Source organism: Hyperoodon ampullatus (assembly GCF_949752795.1).
Source record: "Hyperoodon ampullatus genome assembly, chromosome: 15".
NCBI classification, from domain to species: Eukaryota; Metazoa; Chordata; class Mammalia; order Artiodactyla; family Ziphiidae; genus Hyperoodon; species Hyperoodon ampullatus.
In genome coordinates this window covers 2262326-2287006 of record NC_136928.1, presented here as the reverse complement: position 1 = coordinate 2287006, position 24681 = coordinate 2262326, and positions in this window count along the sequence as shown.

The following is a 24681-nucleotide window of genomic DNA, read 5'->3' as shown; positions in this document are numbered from 1 at the left end:
CGGAGCCTGTGCTCCACAACGGGAGAGGCCACAACAGTGAGAGGCCCACATACCACAAAAGAAAATAAAAATAAAGTAATTATTGATATTTATGTCCTTAATTCCATGTTATTACCTGTTTTTTTGGTTGCTTTTGTAGTTCCTCTCCATTCATTACTTTTTGTTTCTCCTGTTTTAGTTTGATGATTTTCTTTTGTAGTATGCTTGGATTCCTTTCTTTTTGGTTTTTGTGTATCTATTGTAGGTTTTCAGTTTGTGATTACCATGAGATTTATATATGTTGACCCATAATTATATCTACTTGCTTTAAACTAATAATCATTAAGTTCAAATATGTTCTAAAAGATCTACATTTATTAGTCCCCTCATCCATATTTTGTGGTTTTGATGTCATATTTTACATCTTCATGCTTGCCCCTTTACTGTTTATTGTATAGTTACTTTTATGATTTTTTGCCTGTTAATCTACATACTGGATTATATTAGTGATCTTCAATTATTACTTTTTATTTGCCTTTCCTATTGGGATTTTCCCTTTCCTAAAAATTCTTGCTTCTTTTCCATTAAAGAAGACCCTTCACTGTCTGACTGTTTCACCTCCAAGTCCATTCATATTCTTGCAAATGGCAAATTTTCATTATTTTTTTATGGCTGAGTGGTATTCCACTGTGTGTGTGTGTGTGTGTGTGTGTGTGTGTGTGTATATATAAAACTTATGTGTGGAATCTGAAAAATACAAAAAACTAATGAATATAACAAAAAAGTAACAGATACAGAGAAAAAATTACTGATTGCTAGTGGGAAGGTGGGGGAGGGGAAATATAGGGATAGGGGATTATGAGGTACAAGCTAACGTGTAAAATAAGACACAAAGATATATTGTACAATACTGGGAATAGAGTCAATATTTTATAATAACTATAAGTGGAGTATAACTTTTAAAAATTGTGAATTTTTTTTTCTTGCTGTATGCGGGCCTCTCACTGTTGTGGCCTCTCCCGTTGTGAAGCACAGGCCCCAGATGTGCAGGCTCAGCGGCGATGGCTCACGGGCCCAGCTGCTCCATGGCATGTGGGATCCTCCCGGACCGGGGCACAAACCTGTGTCCCCTGAATCGGCAGGCAGACTCTCAACCACTGCACCACCAGGGAAGCCCCAATATTGTGAATTATTATGTTGAACACCTGTAACTTATTTAATATAGTACGCCAACTATACTTCAATAAAAAAATGAAAAAGTAAAGAAGACTCTTCAACATTTCTTTTATGGTAAGTTCAGTATTGCTGAATTCTTCTTATACTTGCTTACCTGAGAAGTTATTAATCTATCCTTCTATTCTTATTTTTTTCACAGTTCACTGATGACAATTTATTATAATTTGTTGGAAACACACAGATAGATATTAATTAAACCAGAACTATGTCTGGTTTAATAGAAGTGGGCAATAATGTGTAGCCATGCTATAGGGAACTGTGTGCACTTAATCATCATCATGATGTTTTAGTTTCTTGACCAACTGCTTGGGTCCTTCCATTTCTTTCTGCGGGCACTCAATCTCCTTCACATGATGAGAAATCTCATTTTCATGGTGTTTCTTCAAGGCTGCCAGCTGTTCTTTAGCACGAGCTCAGAGGTATCACTCCTCTTTGTCCTGCTCTCTTTTTCCGAAGGCTCCTCCAGCATTCCAGACCGTGGCCTCACTGCAGCCTAGATTGTCTGCTGGTTCCGAGCCAAAGCCCAGGCCCTGCATGACCCAGACGCTCCACACTCTTAGCTGCATCCATACCACCAACTCCACGGCTGCCATTGTTGTCAGTGCAGCACCCCTCCAGTGACCAGAGGTGCAGCTTATTTGTAGGCACTAACAGCTGCTCTCCTTCTATTCTGAATGATAATCCTCCTGGGTAGAGTATCCTAGGTTGCACAGTTTTCCCTTTAAACAATTTAAATATATCGTGCCAATCCCTCTGGCCTGCAAATTTTCTGCAAATAAATCAGCTGATATCCTTATGGGAATTCCCTTGTATCTGACTCTTTGTTTTTCTCTTGCTGCCTTTAGAATTCCCTCTTTAACTTTTGTTATTTTAATTATGATATGTCTTGGTCTGTGTCTGTTTGGGTTCATCTTGCTTGGAATTCTCTGTGCTTTCTGTACTTAGATATCTGTTTCCTTCTTCAGGCATGGGAAGTTTTCAGCCATAATTTCTTTTTTTATCTTTTCTAAATTAATTTTTATTTGAGTATAGTTGATTTACAATGTTGTATTAGTTTCATGTGTACAGCTAAATAAATCATATACATATATCCACTCTTTTTTAGATTCTTTTCCCATATAGCTCATTACAGAGTATTGAGTAGAGTTCCCTGTGCTATACAGTAGGTTTTTATTAGTTATTTATTTTATATATAGTTGTGTGTGTATGTCAATCCCAATCTCCCAATTTATACCCTCCCTTTCCCCCTTGGTAACCATAAGGTTTGGTTTCTACATCTGTAACTCTATTTCTGTTTTGTAAATAATTTCATTTGCACCATTTTTTTTAGATTCCACATATAAATGATATCATATGATATTTGTCTTTCTCTGTCTGACTTACTTCACTCATAATTTCTTCATATACCTTTTTGATACACCTCTCTCTCCTCATTCTGGAACCTCTATAATGCAAATGTAGGCATGTTTATTGTTAGGCCATTGATCCTACATGTTACTTTTATTTATTTACTTTTTGTCTTTCGCCCTGTTGTTCAGATTAGCTGATTTCCAATATTCTATCTTCCAGATCACTTATGCATTCTTTGTCATTTAATCTGCTCTTCATTTTTTCTAGAGTGCTTTTTATCTCAGTTATTGAATTATCTATTTTTAGTTGAGTCACTTTATATTTTCTAATTCCTTGTTTAAATGATCTGTGTTTAGATCAATTCTTTTTCCTAATTCAGTTAAAATTTTTATTATCAACTTTTTGAATTCTTTCTTCGGTAGACTGTTTATCTCTCTTTAATTTTCTTTGTTGGAGCATCTTTATGCAGACTATGTTTACCCAATGCCTTTTGGTTAGAGGGCTAGATTTGATGTGGACACCAGTCTCATCTTTCCAGCTATAACACTGATAGGGGGTGCAGCTTGTGATGGAAGAGCTGGAGCCTGCACAAGATGTGAGGCTGACTTCCTCTCTGCTCAGTGGTGTCACCACCCTGTCAGGGGCAGTGTCTTCTCCCAAGTTGCTGGAGCAGAAGCTTTGAGGGCCAGGCTCAAGCTGATCCTGTACTCTTTGTGTGTGTTTTTCTTTCTCTCCCCAACTTGAGCCTTTGCCCCAATGGAGGGGAATGCTTAAGCGAGTGGGACTTGTGTTAGCACAGAGGTTCAATGCACTGCCTGTATAGGCATCTGCATCTCCATTCAGACACAGGCCATGGTCATGTCTTTTTCCCTGTCATGGCAGCCCCAGGTCTAATGCTACGCTGTAGCATGTAGTGAGGGGGGCTTGAGCATTTGCTCGGCTGGGACTGAGGAGTGTGGCATGGCAGTTGTGGGAAGTCAAGGGATTGCACTGCTGCTGGAGGTCTGAGCTGCTTTGGGGAACTGTTAGAGTAAGCACCAACAGTACCTGCTGTTGCCCCATGTGGGCTATGCCCTGAGGCACTAGGTATCCTCTACACTCCTAGATAGAGTTTTCCCCAGGTTCTGGCTGCCTTACATCCGGTACCAATCTGTGGTGTGGAGTGAGCGAGGTTGGGACATTTGCTTGACTTGGACTTGGGAGCATAACAAGGTAGCAGCCATTAGGGCAGACCTCTTTCCACTCAGTCTAGTGACAAGCCAGCACCTGTGCATATCTGAGTGGACTCTAGGTTTCTCTAGCCTTCCTATCTGCCCCGGCCATTCTCCAAGCAGCCAAGGGGGTGTGTCTCCTATGTGTAGGAACCCAAGACTGGGACACCCAGTCTGTGGCTCCACATGTTCACTCCCCAGGGTGAGTGTCCTCCAATTTGATTTCCCTTTTCCTTTTAGTCCCCTCCCAGGGACACAGGTCCTAATCCAATGTTTTTCTTCCCATCCTACCCAATTACATGTGTATCTTTTTATAGTCTTGGTTGCATAGGAGTCATTCTGCCATTTTCTAGTTAGTTTTCCATGAGTATTTTTCCATATGTAGATGTAGTTTTGCTGTGTTTGTGGAAGGAGGTGAGCTTCACATTCTTTTACTCTGCCATATTCCCATTGTACTCAAAAATTGCAAGTTCCATGAGAGATGTCTTAATAGATCTTTAAAGACAATATGGAAAAGCAAAAAACTCTAAAGCAAAAATAAACAGTGGACAAATACAGACAATTTATTTCAGGAAAAACTGTGGTTGCCAACAAGCTTTTGAAAAATGTTCAGTCTAATTATTAATCAAAATAATGCCGTTGGTTAAATAACAATGAGCTATCTTTTTTTTCTTGCCTTACAAGATGCAATGATATTAAAATATGTTGGCAATGATGTCCAGAAACTAAACTTCTTATTCGTTGCCCATGAAATACAAGCTGGTGTTATTTTGTAAAAATAACAAAATAGTTTGGTATTGCTAAAGCCTTTAAAATAAGCATAATCTATCTCTTAAAAATTCTACTTATGACCATTTGCCACATTTTATATTTTATTCATTCAGCAAACTTTTATACAATGTGTACTATGCACTAATCTCTGTTCTAAAGACTTTGCAAATGTTCACCAATTTAATCCCACAGCAACCTGATAAGGTAGGTATTATTATCTTATCTCCATTTTACAAAGAAGTAATTAAAGTACAGCAAGGTTAAGTAACTCACTCAGTGGTTGTCACATAGCCACTATGGGGAAGAGCCAGGATTTGAACTCAGGCAGCCTGCTTCACAGCCCAAGCTTCTAAACTCTATGCTAGACAGCCTCTCAGGCAGTCTGTGGAACTGAAACTAAATATTCTCAAAAGTTCTTCCACAAGAATTATCCCATGATCACTCAAACTATCTATATAAAGCCCTGTTTCCAATATTTCCCTTCATCTAATGGCAAATCTCTCTGCTTTCTCACAAGACAACTTCTTTAAAAAGTTCTCTACATATGTTGTCTCCTCTTCTTCACCTCCCATTTCCTCCTCAGCCCACTCCACTCTGGCTTTCACATCCACTACATTACTGAAAAGGTCTCCTTCAAAGTCACCTCCTGTTGCAAAACATACTAAACACTTTAAAGTCTTACCTTATTTGACATCTCAGTGACATTCAACAAAGTTGATCTCCTTCATTCTCCTTATTGTATTTCACTTTCTGGCTTCCATAACACCATGCTGTCCTGACTTCATTCCTGTTCTAAGTTCTAGGAACTTCCTTACTGTATTTCCCACTGGGACCTTCTTCTTTATCCTACGTTTATTACTACACCATTTCTCTTGATGATCTTAACCAGATTCTTACTTTAAAGGTCATCTATGTGCTAACCACTTGAAAATTTACTATCTCAAACTTCTCCTCTGAACTTCAGACTCATTTGTCCAACTACATATTTGGTATCTGTAATGTTAATTTCATGTGTCACCTTTACTGAGCTAAAGGATGCCCAGATAGCTGGTGAAGCATTATTTCTGGGTGTGCCTGTGACAGTGTTTCTGGAATAGATTAGTATTTGAATTGGTGAACTGAGAAAAGCATATGGCCCTCTGCAATGTGGGTGGACATCCTCCAATCCAATGGGCCTGGAATAGAACAAAAATCTGGAGGAAAAGCAAACTCTCTCTCTAAGCCTGACATGTGATATCTGTCTTCTCTTACTCTCAGACACCAGTGTTCCGATTCTTGGGTTTTCAAACTCATATTGGGATTTACACCTTCGGACTCAGACCAAATTATACCACTAGCTTTCCTGATTCTCCAGTTTGCAAACAGTAGATCCTGGGACTGCTGGGCTGCCATAACTACATGAGCCAATTCCTATAATAAATCTCCTTTTATATATCTGTATGTCTCTTATTGGTTCTGTTTCTCTGAAGAACCACTGACTAATACACCATCTCCACACTGATACCTCACAAGCCAATCAAAGCTAACTTGTCAAAAACCAAACTCCTGAATCCATCCCACACCCAAACACTGCCACCCACTCCCCTTCCAAATCTTTTGCCTCCACTGCTAAACTCATCCACTGCTAAACTCATCACAGTAAATGGCACCAACCCCTAACCCGCTGTTCAAGGTTTGAAATTACTTGGGAATTTTCTACTCATTCTCTCCATTCAGCCACAATGCTCTGATTATTTACTCCCTAGATATCTTTTTAAACATACACTTCACTTCTTCTTCACTGCCATCCCTCCAGACCAAACCACAACCATATCTCTCCTGGACTACTGGAATAACTTCTCAACTATTATCCCTTCTGCCATGCTTGGCCCCTACAATACAGTCTCTCCCTCTCTTTCATGACCTTCCTTGGACATAATAGGCTATTTGTCACTGTCACACTTTTTCTTTCACAGGCTATTCCCCCAGCTCTTCACCTGATTGGCTTCTTCTCACTCTTAAGTTCTCAATTTGTACATCATTCCTCAGAATAGCCCTCCCTGACCCCAATCTAAATACTTCAGAACCCCTCCTCTGGGGAGAGACAAGATGGCAGAGTAGAAGGACCCTAAGCTCACCTCCTCTCAAGAGTACAACAAAATCACAACTAATTCCTGAACAACCATTGATAAAAAATACTGGAACCTACCAAAAAAACATATTCTACATACAAAGACATAAAAAAGAAACACAAAGAGACAGTAGGAGGGGTGCACTCACAATATAATCAAATTACATACCTCACGAGTGGGTGACCCACAAACTGGAGAACAATTACATGCAGAAGTTCTCCCGTAGGAGTTAATTCTGAGGTCCCCAGCCTGGGGGTCTGGCAACAGGAGGAGGAGCCCCCAGAGCATTTGACTTTGAAGGCCAGCAGGGAGCTCCACTGAACTGGGGGAAAGAAAGACTCCAATCTTGGAGGGCACACACAAGGTCTCATGCACACTGGCACCCAGGGCAAAAGCAGTGACTCCATGGGAGCCTGGGCCAGGCCTACCTGCTTCTCTTGGATGGTCTCCTGGGGAGGCAGAGGTCAGCTGTGGCTCACTGTGTGGAAAAGGAGACTGGTGGCAGATGTCCCAGGAAATATTCATCAGTGTGAGTTTTCTTGGAGATTGCCACTTTGGCACCAAGACCTGGCCCCAGCCAACAGCCTGCAGGCTCCAGTGCTGTGATGCCTCAGGCCAAACAACCAACAAGGAGAGAAAACAGACCCACCCATTAGCAGACAGGTGACCAAAAGACTTCCTGAGCCCACAGCCACCTCTAGACATGCCCCTGTACATGGCCCTGTCCACAAGATGGCCAAAACCCAGATCCACCCACCAGTGGGCAGGCACCTGCCCCTCCTATCAGGAAGCCTGCACAAGGCTCTAGACCAGCCTCACCAGCCAGAGGACAGACACTAGAAGCAAAATACTATGAACCAGCAGGCTGTGGAACTGAGTCCACAAACACAGATTAGAACTTATCTTTGGGTGACAAGAGGGGAGTGTACTTCTGGGACACATAGGATATCCCCTACAGAGGACCACTTCTCCAAAGTCAAGAAACATAACTAACCTTCCCCATGCATAAAAATATAAATATAAATTTAGACAAAATGAGATGGCAGGGGAATATGTCCCATAAAAAAGAACAAGATAAAACTCCAGAAGAAAAACTAAGTGACATGGAGTTAGGCAGGCTATCTGAGAAAAAATTCAGAGTAAGGATCATAAAGATGATCCAAGAACTCAGGAAAAGAATGTATGCACTGAGTGAAAATTTACAAGAAGCTTTAACAAAGAGTTACAAAATATAAAGATCAGAGTTGAAGAATACAATAACTGAAATGCAAAACACACTAGAAGGAATCAGTAGCAGAATAAATGAGGCAGAATAATGGAAAAGTGAGCTGGAAGACGGAGTGGTGGAAATCACTATCATAGAACAGAATAAAGAAAAAGAATTAAAACAAGAGACCTCTGGGACAATTTCAAGTGCACCATCATTTGCATTATAGGGGTCCCAGAAGGAAAAGAGAGAGAAAGGGCCAGAGAAGATATTTGAAGAAATAAGAGCTGAAAAATTCCCCAACATGGAAAAAGAAACAGTTCACCCAAGTCCAGAAACCACAGAGACTCCCAAACAGGATGAACCCAAAGAGGAACATGCTGAGACACATAGTAACCAAATTGACAAAAATCAAAATCCTAGCCAGAGCAACAAGAGAAGAAAAAGAAAAGGAATCCAAATTGGAAATGAAGAAGTAAAACTGTCACTGCTTGAAGATGGCATAATACTATACACAAAAAATCCTAAAGATGCTACCAAAAAACTACTAGAGCTCATCAATGAATTCAGTAAAATAGTAGAATACAAAATTATCACAAATAAATTTGTTGCATTTCTATATACTAACAACAAAAGTTCAGAAAGAGAAATTAAGGGGAGTTGAGGAAGATGGAGGAAGAGTAAGATGCGGAGATCACCTTCCTCCCCACAGATATATCAGAAATACATCTACATGTGGAACAACTCCTACAGAACACCTACTGAATGCTGGCAGAAGACGTCAGACTTCTCAAAAGGCAAGAAACTCCCCATGTACCTGGGTAGGGCAAAAGAAAAAAGAAAAAACAGAGACAAAAGCATAGGGACAGGACCTGCACCAGTGGGAGGGAGCTGTGAAGGAGGAAAGGTTTCCACACACTAGGAAGCCCCTTCGCAGGCAGAGACTGTGGGTGGCGGAGGGGGAGAGAAGCTTTGGAGCCACAGAAGAGAGTGCAGCCACAGGGGTGTGGAGGGCAAAGCGGAGAGATTCCCACACAGAGGATTGGTGCCGACCAGCACTCACCAGCCCAAGAGACATTTCTGCTCACCAGACAGGGCAGGTGGGAGCTGGGAGCTGAGGCTCGGGCTTCCATCGGATTGCTGAGAGAGGACTGGGGTTGGCGGCATGAACACACCCTGAAGGGGTTAGTGCACCTTGGCTAGCCAGGAGGGAGTCCAGGAAAAAGTCTGGACGTGCCAAAGAGGCAAGGGACTATTTCTTCCCTCTTTGTTTCCTGGTGAGTGAGGAGAGATGATTACGAGCACTGCTTAAAGGAGCTCCAGAAGTGGGCGAGAGCCGTTGCTAACAGTGCAGACCCCAGAGATGGGCATGAGATGCTAAGGCTGCTTCTGCCACCACCAAGAAGCCTGTGTGCAAGCACAGGTCACTATCCACACTGCCCCTCCTGGGAACTTATGCAACCCCCCACTGCCATGATCCTGTAACCCAGGGACAACTTCCCCGGGAGAATGCATGACAGGCCTCAGGCTGCTACAATGTTATACTGGCCTCTGCGGCCGCAGGCTCGCCCCACATTAGTACCCCTCCCTCCCCCCGGCCTGAGTGAGCCAGAGCCCCCGAATCAGCTGCTCCTTTAACTCTGTCCTGTCTGGGAAAAGAACAGATGCCCTCAGGCGACCTACACAGAGAGGCAGGGCCAAATCCAAAGCTGAACCCTGGGAGTTGTGCGAACAAAGAAGAAAAAGGGAAAGCCCCCCAGCAGCCTCAGGAGCAGCGGATTAAATCTCCAAAATCAACTTAATGTTCCCTGCATCTGTGGAATACCTGAATAGACAACGAATCATCCCAAATTGAGGAGGTGGACTTTGGGAGCAAGATAGATTATTTTTTTCCCCTTTTCCTCTTTTTGTGAGTGTGTATGTGTGTGCTTCTGTGTGAGATTTTGTCTGTATAGCTTTGCTTTCACCATTTGTCCAAGGGCTCTGTCCGTCCGTTTTTCTTTTTGTTTTTTTTTTTTTTACTTTAAAAAAGTTTCTCTTAATAACTATTTTTATTTTAATAACATGATTTTATCTTTATTTTATCCTCTTTCTCTCTTTCTTTCTATTTTTTCTCCCTTTTATTCTGAGCCGTGTGGATGAAAGGCTCTTGGTGCTCCAGCCAGGAGTCAGTGCTATGCCTCTGAGGTGGGAGGGCCAACTTCAGGACACTGGTCCACAAGAGACCTCCCAGCTCCACGTAACATAAAATGGTGAAAATCTGCCAGAGATCTCCATCTCAGTGCCAAGACCCAGCTGCACTCAACGACCAGCAAGCCACAGTGCTGGACACTCTACGCCAAACTAGCATGACAGGAACACAAACCCACCCATTAGCAGAGAGGCTGCCTAAAATAATAACAAGGCCACAGACAACACAAAACACATCACCAGACGTGGACTTGCCCACCAGAAAGACAAGATTCACCCTCATCCACCAAAACACAGGCACTAGTCCCCTCCACCACGAAGCCTACACAACATACTGAATGAAACTTAGCCACTGGGAACACACACAAAAAACAACTGGAACTGCAAACCTGCAGCCTGCAAAAAGGAGACCCCAAACACAGTAAGATAAGCAAAATGAAAAGACAGAAAAAAACACAGCAGCTGAAGAAGCAAGGTAAAAACCCACCAGACATAACAAATGAAGAGGAAATAGGCAGCCTACCTGAAAAAGAATTCAGAATAATGATAGTAAAGATGATCCAAAATCTTGGAAATAGAATAGATAAAACGCAAGAAACATTTAACAAGGACCTAGAAGAACTAAAGAGGAAACAAACAATGATGAACAGCACAATAAAAGAAATTAACATTACTCCAGAAGGGATCAATAGCAAAATAACTGATGTAGAAGAACGGATAAGTGACAGGGAAGACAAAATAGTGGAAATAAATACTGCAGAGCAGAATAAAGAAAAAAGAATGAAAAGAAAAGAGGACAGTCTCAGAGACCTCTGAGACAATATTAAACACACCAACATTTTAATTATAGGGGCCACAGAAGAAGAAGAGAAAAAGAAAGGGACTGAGAAAATATTTGAAGAGATTATAGTTGAAAACTTCCCTAATATGGGAAAGGAAATAGTTAATCAAATCCAGGAAACACAAAGAGTCCCATACAGGATAAATCCAAGGAGAAACACACCAAGACACATATTAATCAAACTATCAAAAATTAAATACAAAGAAAACATATTAAAAGCAAGAAGGGAAAAGCAACAAATAAACCACAAGGGAAACCCCGTAAGGTTAACAGCTGATCTTCCAGAAGAAATTCTGCAAGCCAGAAGGGAGTGGCAGGACATATATAAGTGATGAAGGAGAAAAACCTACAACCAAGATTATTCTACCCAGCAAGGATCTCATTCAGATTTGATGAAGAAATTAAAACCTTTACAAACAGGCAAAAGCTGAGAGAGTTCAGCACCACCAAACCAGCTTTACAACAAATGCTAAAGGAACTTCTCTAGGCAAGAAACACAACAGAAGGAAAAGACCTACAATAAAAAACCAATACAATTAAGAAAATGGGAATAGTAACATACATATCCATAATTACCTTAAATGTAAATGGATTAAATGTTCCCACCAGGACACAGACTGGCTGAATGGATAAAAAAAACAAGACCCATATATATGCTGTCTACAAGAGACCCACATCACACCTAGGCACACATACAGACTGAAAGTGAGGGGATGGAAAAAGATATTCCATGTGAATGGAAATCAAAAGAAAGCTGGAATGACAATTCTCATTTCAGACAAAATAGACTTTAAAATGAGGACTATTACAAGAGACAAAGAAGGACACTACATATTGATCAAGGGATCGATCCAAGAAGAAGATATGACAATTGTAAATATTTATGCACCCAACATAGGAGCATCACAATACATAAGGTCAATACTAACAGCCATAAAAGGGGAAATCAACACTAACACAGCCTCTTCAATAAGTGGTGCTGGGAAAACTGGACAGGGACATGTAAAAGTTTGAGATTAGATCATTCCCTAACACCATACACAAAAATAAGCTCAAAATGGATTAAAGACCTAAATGTACGGCCAGAAACTATCAAACTCTTAGAGGAAAACATAGGTAGAACACTCTATGACATAAATCACAGCAAGATCCTTTTGGACCCACCTCCTAGAGAAATGGAACTAAAAACAAAGATAAACAAATGGGACCTAATGAAACTTCAAAGCTTTTGCACAGCAAAGGAAACCATAAAGAAGACCAAAAGACAACCCTCAGAATGGGAGAAAATATTTGCAAATGAAGCAACTGACAAAGGATTAATCTCCAAAATTTATAAACAGCTCATGCAGCTCAATAGCAAAAAAACAAACAACCCAATCCAAAAATGGGCAGAAGACTTAAATAGGCATTTCTCCAAAGAAGATATACAGACGGCCAACAAACACATGAAAGAATGCTCAACATCATTAATCATTAGAGAAATGCAAATCAAAACTACAATGAGATATCATCTCACACCAGTCAGAATGGCCATCATCAAGAAATCTAGAAACAATAAATGCTGGAGAGGGTGTGGAAAAAAGGGAACACTCTTGCACTGCTGGTGGGAATGTGAATTGGTACAGCCACTATGGAGAACAGTATGGAGGTTCCTTAAAAAACTAAAAATAGAATTACCATATGACCCAGCAATCCCACTACTAGGCATATACCCTGAGAAAACCATAATTCAAAAAGAGACATGTACCAAAATGTTCATTGCAGCTCTATTCACAATAGCCCGGAGCTGGAAACAACCTAAGTGTCCATCATCGGATGAATGGATAAAGAAGATGTGGCACATATATACAATGGAATATTACTCAGCCATAAAAAGGAACGAAACTGAGCTATTTGTAATGAGGTGGATAGACCTAGAGTCTGTCATACAGAGTGAAGTAAGTCAGAAAGAGAAAGACAAATACCGTATGCTAACACATATATATGGAATTAAAAAAAAAAATGTCATGAAGAACCTAGGGGTAAAACGGGAATAAACACACAGACCTACTTGAGAATGGACTTGAGGATATGGGGAGGGGGAAGGGTAAGCTGTGACAAAGCGAAAGAGAGGCATGGACATATATACACTACAAAACGTAAGGCAGATAGATAGTGGGAAGCAGCCGCAGAGCACAGGGAGATCAGCTCGGTGCTTTGTGACCGCCTGGAGGGGTGGGATGGGGAGGGTGGGAGGGAGGGAGATGCATGAGGGAAGGGATGTGGGAACAGATGTATATGTATGACTGATTCACTTTGTTATAAAGCAGAAACTAATAAAAAAAAAAAGAAAATGTCTAAGGCAAAATAAAGCAGGAAAAAAAAAAACAAAAACACTAACACAATCATAGTAGGGGACTTTAACACCCCACTTTCACCAAAGGACAGATCATCCAAAATGAAAATAAATAAGGAAACAGAAGCTCTAAATGATACATTAAACAAGATGGACTTAACTGATATTTATAGGACATTCCAGGCAAAAACAACAGAATACACATTTTTCTCCAGTGCTCATGGAACATTCTGCAGGATAGATCATATCTTGGGTCAAAAGTCAAGCCCTGGTAAATTTATGAAAATTGAAATCGTATCAAGTATCTTTTCTGACTACAACACTATGAGACTACATATCAATTACAGGAAAACATCTGTAAAAAATACATACACATGGAGGTGAAACAATACACTATTTAATAACCAAGTGGTCACTGAAGAAATCAAAAGGGAAGTCAAAAAATACCTAGAAACAAATGACGATGGAGACATGATAACCTGAAACATATGGGATGCAGCAAAAGCAGTTCAAAGAGGCAACTTTATAGCAATAAAATCCTACCTGAAGAAACAGAAGAAACAGGAAACATCTCAAGTAAACAACCTAACCTTGCACCTAAAGCAATTACAGAAAGAAGAACAAAAACACCCTAAAGTTAGCAGGAGGAAAGAAATCATAAAGATCAGATCAGAAATAAAAGAAATGAAGTAAATGATAGCAAAGATTAATAAAACTAAAAGCTGGTTCTTTGAGAAGATAAACAAAATTGATAAACCATTAGCCAGACTCATCAAAAAAAAAAGGGAGAAGACTCAAATCAATAGAATTAGAAATGAAAAAGGAGAAGTAACAACTCACACTGCAGAAATACAAACAACCATAAGAGATTACTACAAGCAACTCTATGCCAATAAAATGGAAAGCCTGGAAGAAATGGACAAATTATTACAAATGCACAACCTGCCGAGACTGAACCAGGAAGAAATAGAAAATATGAACAGACCAATCACAAGCACTGAAATTGAAACTGTGATTAAAAATTTTCCAACAAAAAAAAGCCCAGGACCAGATGGCTTCACAGGCGAATTCTATCAAACATTTAGAGAAGAGCTAACACCTGTCCTTCTCAAGCTCTTCCAAAATATAGCAGAGGGAGGAACACTCACAAACTCATTCTACAAGGCCACCCTGAAACCAAAACCAGGCAAAGATGTCAGAAAGAAAGAAAACTACAGGCCAATATCACTGATGAACATAGCTGCAAAAATCTTCAACAAAATACTAGCAAACAGAATCCAACAGCACATTAAAGAATCATACACCATGATCAAGTGGGGTTTATTCCAGGAAGACAAGGATTCTTCAATATACAAATATCAATCAACTTGTTACACCATATTAACAAATTGAAGGAGAAAAACCATATGATCATATCAATAGATGCAGAGAAAGCTTTTGACAAAATTCAACACCCATTTATGAAAAAAAAATCCTGCAGAAAGTAGGCATCCAGGGAACTTTCCTCAACATAATAAAAACCATATATGACAAACTCACAGCCAACATTGTCCTCAATGGTGAAAAAGTTAAACCATTGCCACTAAGATCAGGAACAAGACAAGGTTGCCCACTCTCCCCACTATTATTCAACATAGTTTTGGAAGTTTTAGCCACATCAATCAGAGAAGAAAAAGAAATAAAAGGAATTCAAATCAGAAAAGAAGAAGTAAAGTTGTCACTATTTGCAGATGGCATGATACTATACATAGAGAATCCTAAAGATGCTACCAGAAAACTACTAGAGTTAATCAATGATTTGGGTAAAGTAGCAGGATACAAAATTAATGCACAGAAACCTCTGGCATTCCTATACACTAATGATGAAAAATCTGCAGTGAAATTAAGAAAACACTCCCATTTACCATTGCAACAAAAAGAATAAAATATCTAGGAATAAACCTACCTAAGGAGACAAAAGACCTGTATGCAGATAATTATAAGACACTGATGAAAGAAATTAAAGATGATACAAATAGATGGAGAGATATACCATGTTCTTGAATTGGAAGAATTAACATTGTGAAAATGACTATACTACCGAAAGCAATCTACAGATTCAATGCAATCCATATCAAGCTACCACTGACATTTTTCACAGTAGTAGAACAAAGAATTTCACAATTTGTATGGAAACACAAATGACCCCGAATAGCGAAAGCAATCTTGAGAATGAAAAATGGAGCTGGAGGAATCAGGCTCCCTGACGTCAGACTATACTACAAAGCTATAGTAATAAAGACAGTATGGTACTGGCACAAAAACAGAAATATAGATCAATGGAACAGGATAGAAAGCCCAGAAATAAATCCACGAACATGGTCACCTTATCTTTGATAAAGGAGGCAAGAACATAAGAAAAGACAGCCTGTCTGGAGAAAAGACAGCCTCTGCAATAAGTGTTGCTGGGAAAATTGGACAGGTACATGTAAAATAATGAAATTAGAACACTCCCTAACAACATACACGAAAATAAATTCAAAATGGATTAAAGACCTAAATGTAAGGCCAGAAACTATCAAACTCTTAGAGGAAAACATAGGCCGAACACTCTATGACAGGAATCACAGCAGGATCCTTTTTGACCCACATCCTAGAGAAATGGAAATAAAAAGAAAAATAAACATATGGAACCTAATGAAACTTAAAACATTTTGCACAGCAAAGGAAACCATAAACAAGACCAAAAGACAATGCTCAGAATGGGAGAAAATATTTGCCAATGAAGCAACTGACAAAGGATTAATCTCCAAGATTTACAAGCAGCTCATGCAGCTCAATAACAAAAAACCAAACAACCCAATCCAAAAGTGAGCAGAAGACCTAAATAGAGATTTCTCCAAAGAAGATATACAGATTGCCAACAAACACATGAAAGAATGCTCAACATCATTAATCATTAGAGAAATGCAAATCAAAACTTCAATGAGATATCATCTCACACCAGTCAGAATGGCTATCATCAAAAAATCTAGAAACAATAAATGCTGGAGAGGTGTGGAGGTGTGGAGAAAAAGGAACACTCTTGCACTGCTGGTGGGAATGTGAATTGGTACAGTCACTATGGAGAACAGTATGGAGGTTCCTTAAAAACTACAAACCGAACTACCATATGACCCAGCAATCCCACTACTAGACATATACCCTGAGAAAACCATAATTCAGAAAGAGTCATGTACCAAAATGTTCATTGCAGCTCTATTTACAATAGCCAGGAGATGGAAACAACCTAAGTGTCCATCATCGTATGAATGGATAAAGAAGATATGGCACATATATACAATGGAATATTACTCAGCCATAAAAAGAAATGAAATTGAGCTATTTGCAATGAGGTGGATGGACCTAGAGTCTGTCATAGAGAGTGAAGTAAGTCAGAAAGAGAAAGACAAATACCGTATGCTAACACATATATATGGAATTTAGGGGAAAAAAATGTCATGAAGAACCTAGAGGTAAGACAGGAATAAAGACACAGACCTACCAGAGAATGGACTTGAGGATATGGGGAGGGGGAAGGGTAAGCTGTGACAAAGCGAGAGAGTGGCATGGACATATATACACTACCAAACGTAAAATAGATAGCTAGTGGGAAGCAGCGCATTGCACAGGGAGATCAGCTAGGTGCTTTGTGACCACCTAGAGGCGTGGGATAGGGAGGGTGGGAGGGAGGGAGACGCAAGAGGGAAGAGATATGGGAACATATGTATATGTATAACTGATTCACTTTGTTATAAAGCAGAAACTAACACACCATTGTAAAGCAATTATACTCCAATAAAGATGTAAAATAAATAAATAAATAAATAATAAACATAAAAAAAAAAAATTGGACATTATGTTGGCAGTTAGCCCAGCAATTCCACCTTAGGTATATACGCAAGAGAATTAAAAACAAATGTGCACACAAATACTCATAGTATAATAGCAAAATGTTTAAACAACACAGATGCTTATCAACTGATGCATGGCTAAACAAAATGTGGTATGTCCTTATAATGTAATATTATTTAGCCATAAAGTATATAAAGTACATATATATGAATACATGATACAATATGGAGGAATTTTGAAAACATTATGCTAGGTGAAACAAGCCAGACACAAAAGGCCCCATATTATATTCTCCATTTATATGAAATGTCCAGAACAGGCAAATGCATGGAGACATAAAGTAAACTATTATTTGCCATGGTCTGAAGGAAGAGAATAGGATGTGAATGTTAATAAGTAGGAAGGTTCTTTTGGGGATGATGAAAATGTTCTAAAATTAAATGCTGTTGATGGTTACAAAACTGTGGATATATTAAAAGTCATTGAATTGTACACTTTAAATGGGTGAATTGTATGGTATGTGAATTACATTTCAATAAAGCTGTTAAAAACAAAATTTACAAACTAAATCAAAATAAAAAGGAAGAAAGAAAGGAAAAATGTATAAACCCGAAAGCAAAGAATTTTTTTCTGAGTCTCATTGCATAACTGGTTTTACAAGTAGACAGAAGTACCTTCCTGGGGTTATAACTTCAGGTTCCTGAAAAACTCTCTGTGGCACCTGTGACTACTGCTCAAGACAACTCAGCAGTACCTGTAAGAGAAATACAAATATCCTGGGATTTTTTTGGTGGGTTTTTTTGTTTGTTTGTTTTTGTTTTTGCAGTACGCGGGCCTCTCACTGTCGTGGCCTCTCCCGTTGTGGAGCACAGGCTCTGGACGCGCAGGCTCGGCGGCCATGGCTCACGGGCCCAGCTGCTCCACGGCATGTGGGATCTTCCCGGACCAGGGCACGAACCCGTGTTCCCTGCATCAGCAGGCGGACTCTCAACCACTGCACCACCAGGGAAGCCCTATCCAGGTTTTAAAGTGAATTGGAGTCGTATTTTAATTGCATCTCTGCCACTTTGGAGAAACTCACATGCTCTCAAGTCGCTCTCAAGTCTTCTGGACAATGTTGCCAGGACTCTACCCATTTCCCCTCTGATCCCTTTTCAGTTTTGTGTAGATTGGTCTACAGTGGTCTTCCTTCCCAAAGGCCTGCACTGTATCTATTTGTTGGAGATGCCCTCAGGCTGACAGGGAGCCCTAAGTACCTGAGCACTGCAAACTAAAGAATGTCACTCAAAATCTGGTTCTACAAGAATGAAGTCACTAGTCACTGAAGTCATTGAAGGCAGAGATCAGGAATGAGGCATTCTGTTCTTTGGGAAACACTGGTGGAACAAGCCTTCAGATAGTTAGATATTTTCAGATTTTATAAACCCAATTTCTTGCATCTTCTCCTATGTAGAAAAGCACTAAAATCATTAACAGAGACATCTGCTCCTCATGACTAGCAGCAACCTTCTGCCAAAATGTGTGCTCAGTTACACATATCCCCTCTTCACTAAAATATGTATCCCCCACTACCTCTTAGGAGCAGTTTGTCAGTGTTATCTGAGAGGCTGTCTCCTGGGCTATAGTCCTTAGGAAGCCCCAAATAAAACAACTCAGAGCTCTCACATTGCACATTTGTTTCAGTTGACAGGATGTACATAATCCTTAGCCAGTGACCAATAGGTCCAGGGGTATAAATACCCTAGTCACCTTGTCTCCCATGAGGCAACTCTGAATTAAGTCCCACAGTAATGATAGAGCTTCCAGTGGTTTTGAGCCAAAGTCTTTGCTTGGCCTCCTACTTTTCTCTGTCCCAATTTCCCCACCCCAGCTAAGAACATTTCCTGATACCTAATACCACAGGTATCCTCATCTGAAATCTGCTTCTGGGGAACCCGATCTAAGGTAGCTTTCCTTATCTACAAAACAAGAAACATAGGGATAACAAGGAAAAGGCTCTATGACAAGAACAGAGAAGGCCCTTGATAAACAGAGATTCTTCTTTGACTTCTAGTACCATGACCTGTCAGAACATTCTTATCCTTGGATAACTTCCTGTAGACCATAAACAGAAAGACTATGAGGAAGCCAAAGAGATAGTGGAATGTGTGAGTGTTTAAATGTGAAAAAAAATCATAAGACAGGAAAACAGGACATCTTGGATGCAACACAGCAGGGGTCGAGAATGTGAACTCAGACTAAGTTTGGACCTAAAGTATCCCAGCTACCTGGACACCTTATTTACTTCTCCAAGTCTTGATTTTCCCCTGTAAAATGGGGATAACAACAGATCATCTCATAAAACTGTTAAGAGGATTAAATGAGATCGTGAGTGGACAGCAACTGGCATTAAGTAAAAATTAGCTATTGTTATTGTGGTGGTGGTGGCAGTGGTAGGTTTCTTTGTATATATGTATGTGGCAGTAGTAATAGAAGTAATCTGGGGGCACCAGAAACAAGTTTTACTGACTTCATAATTTTGCCACAATTGAAGTTAGATCCAATTTGACAACTAGGCTAAAATCCAAACTCCTTAAGGCAGATGCAGTTTTAAATCTTATTCCAAAGGATAAAACCCTATGCCTCATGTTGCGTGTTGGAAGTGTCTTGCCTGGCGGCAGAAGGCACTAGGCTTCTGTTTCATGCAGATGACACCAGGCAGAGATTTTAATCAGCCACCAAGAAGGGTCTTTCTAACACCACCCAGGTTTCCAGTACTAGGAGAGGCACTACAGCTGTCAAACTAACACTCTGCTGAGCAGGAAATCCTCATAAAATAGCATAGGGATATATGTTTATATACTTGTTTTTAATTTTAAAAGGATGAAAAATGCATGGCTATGAGACTCAGCCAGGCATAAATTATACAGTGTGACATGTCAGTCAGCAAGCACAACAATGAGATGTAAGAAGTCTGAGGCATAGGTAAACACTTATAGAGGGCTGTCTGACACACAGCTCAGACACAGCACACTGAAAGGGCACGTTGTGGCAATGAGTAATACAAAAAGCATCCCAGGAAGCAGTGCATACCTCACCTGAAGCCAATTCCCCGGGGAAACCAGAGACAAGCTTCAGTTGTACATGTGTAAACAGAGTGACTTCATACATTCTGACTCAGGCTCAGTTCAACTAGTGTTCCTGCTTCACTCCTGTGAAGTCTATTCTCCACCAAAGTGATCCTTTTACAACCAATACCAGTTTATGTCACACCCCTAATCTAAAACCTTCCAATGACTTCCATCACACATTGTACAAAATCCAAAATTCTTAACATGATCAGCAATCCCAGCATAATCTGACTCCTGGGTCCCTAGTTTACCTTATTTCCTGCCCCTCGTCCCCTTGCTCATTCTACTCCAGTCCACTACCCTCTTTTGTCTTCCTCAGATTTGGCAAGTACACATGCTGTCTAGGAACTTTACTCCTGTTGCCCTGCCAGGAATGCTTCCCTTCCCCCTCGCCAGGTATTTCAGGGGCTCACTCCTTTATTGCATTCAAATCTCTGCTCAAGTGTTACCTTCTCAGAATAGCCTGCTACCCAACATATAATGTATTTAGTTGTGTACAGGTTTATACCCTTTCTTGTCCTGGACTGTAAGTTCCATGAGGATAAGGACTTTCTTTTATTCATAGCTGTATATCCAGTGCCTAGAACGGAGCCTGGAATAGAGTGAGCACTCAGTATTTGTTTAACTAATAAATGGTTGAATGAATGAATTCACTGAGTACATATTACATACGAGGCAACTGTGTTCAAAAACAGAATTCAATGGATAAAGGATCTTAGAATCTAGGTCTACACTGTATAACTTTCACAGGTGGCTACTGAGCACCTAGAAGGGTGAATGTCCAAACTAAGATGTGCAATAAGTGTACTTACTACTAAAAATCTACTGGATTTTTGAAGACTTAGTATGAAAAAGAATGTAAATTGCCTCAATAATTTTTATATTGACTACTTTTTTGGGGTTTTTTTTAAAGAATGTTATTTTATTTTTCATTTTTATTTTTATTTTTGGCCTCACTGTGCAGCACGTGGCCAAAACAATAAAATAAAAATGAAAAATAAAATAACATTCTTTAAAAAAAAAAAAACAGGGATTGAACCCACACCCCCTGCATTGGGAGTGTGGAGTCTTAACCACTGGACTGCCAGGGTAATCCCTTGACTATGTTTTAACATGAAAATATTTTGGATATATTGGGTTACACAAAATATATGATTAAAATTAACTTTACCAGTTTCGTGTGTGTGTGTGTGGTACACGGGCCTCTCACTGTTGTGGCCTCTCCCTTTGTGAAGCACAGGCTCAGTGGCCATGGCTCACGGGCCCAGCCACTCCGTGACAGGTGGGATCCTTCCGGACCGGGGCATGAACCCGTGTCCCCTGCATCGGCAGGCGGACTCTCAACAACTGTACCACCAGGGAAGCCCTAACTTTACCAGTTTCTTTCCATTTTTTTAATGTGGCTAAAAGAAATTTTTAAGTTATATATTTCATTTGCTTTTAGGGCTTGAACTGAATTTCTATTGGGCCTAGATGGTACAAAGGGAGTGGCAGATAGTAAATGGATTATTTCCAAATAGTATGAGTTAAGAAATAAGGCTTTTTAAAATTATCAACAAGGTGATATAGGGAAATCAAATGAGGGGCAATGTATGCAACCTGGATGTTCAAAGTCTGCTGAAGGAAATGATATATTAAGTGTTGTTTTTTAAAGCAATGCTTCTCAATTGAGTGTGTATCACATCACCTGGAGATACTGTTACCATGCAGATTCTGAATTAATAGGTCTGGGGTAGGGCTTGAGATTCTGTGTTTCTTATAAGTTCCCAAGTGGTAGCAATATTGAGACCTTGTAGACCACACTTTGTGTAGAGAACTTTTGAATGTCTGTTTAGAGTTGCCCAGGTGAAGAAGGCTGGGAAGGAATTCAGATAATTAGAAGTCTCACTCAAGGCTATTCCATCATCTCCCTGTCAACTGTGGAAAGATCTGGTTTCTTAGCTGCTAACACTGCATTTTTAAAGTTACCCATGGCCTAAAGTTTCTGCAGGGTCCATGGGTGCCTAGAGGAAACAAATCTGAGAAAGTCAAATTGGGAATTCATATGTTCTAATTTACTAAGACATCCCCAAGCAACTACCTAGAGCAGGAATTACTCACACTGAGCCTGAGACTTGGACTGCAAGAACTTCAGTGCCAAAGTCAGGGCCTTAACTCAATACATACCCTCTTTCCTCCAGATCCACAATCTGGACTCTGGAGCTCCCGGAGGGGAAGGGAAATATGGTATTTAGGGTTTAGTTAGCCAATGGCTCAATCTAAGTGGTTATGGTACAACTCAACTCTTGCTTTCTTATCAGTAAGGGTATTCTGAAGCTTGTAGTAAAGGAACACAAGGCAGCATAGGGGATTTATATAGGTTTGCCCCACAGAGAGTGTTCAGGGTCTCAGGCAGGCACCTATGTTCAAATGATCACATATAGCATATTTGGGACTCAGTACATCACAGCAAGGGAAAGAAACACATTTGAGAGAAAGGTTATAGGAAGATTAATGTGAGAGTAGTACACATTCCATGGGCAAGCTGCTGGTGATACAGAAAGAACATAAGTGAAAGCAGAGAATAAACTCTTCTACCTTGTTGGTGAGAATATAAATTTGTGCAGCCACTATGGAGAACAATATGGAGGCTCCTTAAAAAACTAAAAATAGAGTTACCATATAATCCAGCAATCCCACTCCTGGACATATATCCAGAAAAGATGAAAGCTCTAATTCAAAAAGATACATGCACCCCAATGTTCATTGCAGCACTGTTTACAATAGCCAAGACATGGAAGCAACCTAAATGTCCATCGACAGAGGAATTGATAAAGAAGACATTATATATATATATATATATATATATATATATATATATATAGCTTAGACATAAAAAAAAAAGAATGAAATAATGCAATTTGCAGCAAAATGGACCTGGATATTGTCATACTAAGTGAAGTAAATCAGACGGAGAAAGACAAATACCATATGATATTATTTATATGCAGAATCTAAAAAAATGATACAAATGAACTTATTTACAACACAGAAACAGACTCACAGACTTAGAGAATGAACTTATGGTTACCATAGGCGAATGGTGGGGGGGAGGGATAGGCTGGGAGTTTGGGATTGACATGTACACACAGTTATACTTAAAATAGATAACCAAAAAGGACCTACTGTATAGCACACAGGTAACTCTGCTCAATATTCTGTAATAACCTAAATGGGAAAAGAATTTGAAAAAGAATAGATATATGTATATGTATATGTATATGTATATGTAGAAATGAATCACTTTGCCATACACCTGAATCTAACACAACATTGTTAATCAACTATACACCAATGTAAAATAGAAATATTAAAAAAGGAAGCAGACTCGTAGATATAAAGAACAAACTGCTGGTTACCAATGGTGAGAGAGAAGGGGAAGGGGCAATATAAGGGTAAGGGAGTAAGAGGTACAAAATATTATGTATAAAATAAGCTACAAGGATATATTGTACAACATGAGGAATATAGCAAATATCTTATAATAACTATAAAGAGTATAAACTTTAAAAATTGTGAATCACTGTATTGTACACCTGTAACATATAATATTGTACAGCAACTTATTTCAATTAAAAATAAATAAATTTTAAAAAACATTCAACTGTACATCCACAATATCTCAATTCAAAAAATAAATAAAGTTTTTTTAAAAAACACCCAAAAAACAAAATCCAGGTCCAGATGGCTTCACAGGTGAATTCTACCAAACATTTAAAAAACAGTTAATACCTATCTACTCAAATTATTCCCCCCAAATTGAAAAGGAATGAACACTCCCAAACTCATTTTACAAAGCCAGCATTACCCTGATACCATAATCAGGCAGACACCAGAGAAAATGAAAATTACAAGCCAACATCCCTGATGAACATAGATGCAAAAATCCTCAACAAAATATTAGCAAACAGAATTCAACAATACATTGAAAGATCATAAATCATGATCAAGTGAGATTTATCCCTGGAATGCAAGAATGGTTCAATATCCACAAATCAACCAATGTGATACACCACATAAAAAAATTGCAGAACATTAATCAAGTGATTATCTCAACAGATGTGTAAAAAGCATTTTACAAATCTCAACATCTATTTATGATTAAAAACTCAACAAACTGGGTATAGAGGGAACATACCTCAACAAATAATGGCCATATATGACAAACCATGGCTAAAATTACACTTGATGGTTAAAAAAAAAAAAAATGGAAGCTTTTCCTCTAAGATGAGTAACAAGACAAGGATGCCCATTCCTGCCACTTTTATTCAATATAGTATTGGAAATTCTAGCCACATCAATAAGGAAAGAAAAAGGAATAAGTAGCATCCAAATTAGAAGGGAAGAAGTAAAACTGTCACCATTTGTAGTTGACAAGATACTACATATAGAAAAGCTCAGGTCCACAGGGGGGAAAAAAAACCAGAC